Here is a 4,006-nt window from a genome sequence, read left to right on the forward strand (position 1 = left end):
TTAACCCATTAAAAATAAAGTTGCATTACTTTGACTATTTCAGGTTCTGGAGGTGCTTCATTACTAAGCCTTTTTTTTCTTTTTTATTGTTTGAGTTGACTAGTTTTTTTTCTTTTTTTTATTAGATCTATTTCTTTATTTACATTTCAAATGTTATTCTGGCTGCTACCATCACATCACAGTGGATGACAGAGGGAGAGGAATGCCAGTGAGTTGGGAACCCCTGTGTACTGCATGGCATGTGTCTTAGTTAGGGTCTTATTGCTGTGAACAGACACCATGACCAACGTGAGTTTTATATAGGACAACATTTAATTAGGACTGGCTTACAGGTTTATAGGTTCAGTCCATTAATATCAAGGCAGGAACATGGCAGCAAAGCAGCATCCAGGCAGGCATGATGCAGGAGAAGCTGAGTTCTACATCTTCACTGGAAGGAAGCCAGGAACAGATTAAGCATCCCCAGGCAGCTAGGAGGAGGGTCTCCAAGCCCACTCCCACAGTGACACACTTCCTCCAACAAGCCCTCACCTTCTAATGGTGCCACTCCCTGGGCCAAGCATGTGCAAACCATCACAGCATGACAGTAAAATGAGCTGTGTTTTTCTAACTTTTTGCAATGCACTCTGAGTCAGGGCTTCACCCAGGAATGACAGCCTTTTGACACTGCTGTGCTGATTTCTACTGTTGTACTGTTATGTTTCAACTACCCATACTAGAAGCCACTTTTTAGTTCAAATGAACCTCTTTAGTACGAAGAGATGTCAGTACTGGATTTTCTCAAGGAAGATACTTTGAGTTAGAATGAGCCCCATAGAGAAGAGAACCGTACCTCTAAAACATGTGTAGAATTCTATTCCTCCTGACAGCCTTCATGAGATGAAATCAAATATAGGAGGATAAAGGACTCATTGAAATTTCTCCAAAGAACCCCAGGAGCATAGTTTAATTCACAGTCAAAGGACAAAACACTTCTGTGTCTCTAGCGAGAGTTCAAATTCCCAGAGAAACCATATGACATCATACCAATATATCGTCTCCCTGAGGGGTGGGCAGGCCAGCATCTTCTGTTTAGAAGACAAAAAAATGATTGTACCTAATGAGCTTGAAGTACAACTTCTAGGTCAGCCAGTTAGTTTTCACAATCCTTCAAGTCCCTGGAGGATAATGAAATTGAGGTAAAACAAAACACAATATCCAATCTTGTGCAGTTGTTACAGTTTTATGGCTTTATGAACCACTAGAATCTGTTCGTCCTGAGACTATAGAACTCTCCCACTGACAAAGTGTATCTCTTTTTACAGTGGACATGAAGGATTGCAGGCAGCAGCCATAACCAACTGTATTGAGTCCTTATTATACTTTAGACAATGCACTGGGACCTTTCTGTGGTCTCTGTTCCTTAATCTCATTTCTCTCAGTTTATATTCATGAGGACCGACACTGACAATTATTTTCTTAGTGTGGTTCAAGAACTCTGAGAATGATGGGGAAACTTCCGGAAGACTAACAGGATCAAAACTATTTCCATAGTGATATTTTGACAATTTTTGTCCTTTTTCTGTGATATTCTCTCATGCATACATGTTGAAAATTTTAAGTTATCTATATGTGCTATTACAATACATGAGAGGCAGAAAATATAAAGTGGAGGCATCTATTAAAGTCAAATTTTAAAATTTATAAAATTGGGAACTATTGCAATTTTTACTGCACCTAATCCAATAAAAATTTCATAAAAGACAACATTTAACCTACTATGGAATTCTTTTAAAACTAAAAGAACCTTTAAGCATCCTTTATTCAGCCTGCAACACTTCATCACAGAATATTAGATCCAAACAGATATTCAATAAATCCTTGTGTAAATAATGATAAATTAAGAGCAAAAATTTCAATAAGCTCTTTTTAATTTCTATTATAAATATTAATTCCTATACCTACTTAAAATATCATTAGGTCTTCAGTAGCTTTTAAGAGTATAAAGATATTCTGAGACAGAAGCATTGGAAAATAATTGCAGTGATAAACCACCATTTTAGCAAGGATTAGAGTTATAAACATATTATCTTCAGATATTATTAGCACCAAGGCTGAGGTTATGACCTAGTTGGTGGAATGGTTGTTTACCCTGCATAAAGTTCTGGGTTGAATTCTCAGCACCACATAAAACCTGAAATGATGGCACAGGTTTGTAATCACAGAGGATCAGAGGTCAAAGTCATCTCTGAGCTACATGGAGAACTTAAAGCCAAACTGGAGTGCACAAAATCTCATCTTAACAAGACAGGACAAGACAAGACAAGATGAGACAAGACAAGACAAAACAAGACAAGACAAGACAAGACAAGACAAGACAAGACAAGACAGGACAGGACAGGACAGGACAGGACAGGACAGGACAGGACAGGACAGGACAGGACAGAACAGAACAGAACAGAACAGAACAATACCCCATGGATCCATTTTCTGTTGCTGCTATAAGAAATCAACAAAACCACATCTATTATCTCACAGTTTTATTGGTCCCAAGCCTTGGTAACCAACTCATGATCTTATGTCTACCTATTCACTGGAGGTTTGAAGTTCAGCTCCAAATTTAATGGTTGTTGGAAAAACTATAAGCCTTGTTATCATAGGATGGAAGTCTATCGGAGATTGCTCTGAGCTCTTTGTAGCTACTTTCTGCTGACACATTATTCCACTTGTGTTAATTACTTTTATGTTGCTGTGATCAAATAACCAATAGAGGCAACTTAAGAGATAAAAGATTTACATTGTCCCATGATTGAAGATGATACAGTCTATGATGTCTATGAAAGCATTCCTGAGTGTGTGACAGAGAAAGCAGAAAGAGCTAGGCTAGACCCTAGAGTGCTGGTCACTTCCAACCCCCCCCCCAGTGACCTAACTCTGTCAGACAGACCCACCTCCTAAATGTTCCACAGATAATAATAGTGATATAAACTGGAGATCCCCTGTTCAAAATATGAGTCTTCAGGGTACCCTTAAGTCTCAAGCACTGTGCTTCTCCATGTTCAAAATGGTTTGCTGAGATTTTCACATACTGCAGGTCTCTCTGACTTCTTCCTTTGCCACCTGATAAAGACACCATTCAGCAGTAACAAGGCTCATCTGTTTATCACTGATATCCAGATTAGCGCTTTAGACACCACTGTGCTGTCTACGCTATTGATGGTACAGGTATTAATGTGTTGGTGGTATGAAAGCAGTAACAATCTAACAGTGATGACTTCAAATTTAAATTCAGAAAACAACCATTTTTTATTATTTTTTCTTTTATTGGTTATTTTTTTCATTTACATTTTAAATGTTATCCCCTTTCCTGGTTTTCCCTCCAGAAACCTGCTATCTTATTCCCACTCCCCCTGCTTCTATGAGGGTGTTCCCTCACCCTCCCACCTACTCCCTCCGACCTCCCTGTCCAGACATTCCCCTACATGGGGTATCAAGCCCTCACAGACCAAGGGCCTCTCCTCCCATTGATGCCAGACAAGGACCAAGCCCTCACAGGACCGAGGGCCTCTCCTCCCATTGATGCTAGACAAGGCCATCCTCTGCTACATACGCAGATGGAGCCATAGGTCCATCACTGTATACTCTTGGGATGGTAGTTTAGTCCCTAGGTATTCCGGGGGGTCTGGTTGATTGATATTGTTGTTTGTCTTATAGGGTTGCAGATCCCTTCAACTACTTTAGTACTTTCTCTAACTCCTCCATTGGGAACCCAGTTCTCAGTTCAATGGTTGGTTATGAGCATCCGCCTCTGTATTTGTCAGGCTCTGGCAGAGCCTCTCAGGAGACAGCTATATTAGGCTCCTGTCAGCATGCACTACTTGGCATCTGCAGTATTGGAAGACAGCCATATAAATTCTATGTTTTACTCTATGATGACACTATTGCAATAGTACCCCTTAACCCAGGCCATCTTTTAAGAAATATAATAAGCATTTATATTTAGGGGCATACTAATGGAACACATACA

This window comes from Rattus rattus, chromosome 6 (genome assembly GCF_011064425.1).
Source record: "Rattus rattus isolate New Zealand chromosome 6, Rrattus_CSIRO_v1, whole genome shotgun sequence".
Taxonomy (NCBI): domain Eukaryota; kingdom Metazoa; phylum Chordata; class Mammalia; order Rodentia; family Muridae; genus Rattus; species Rattus rattus.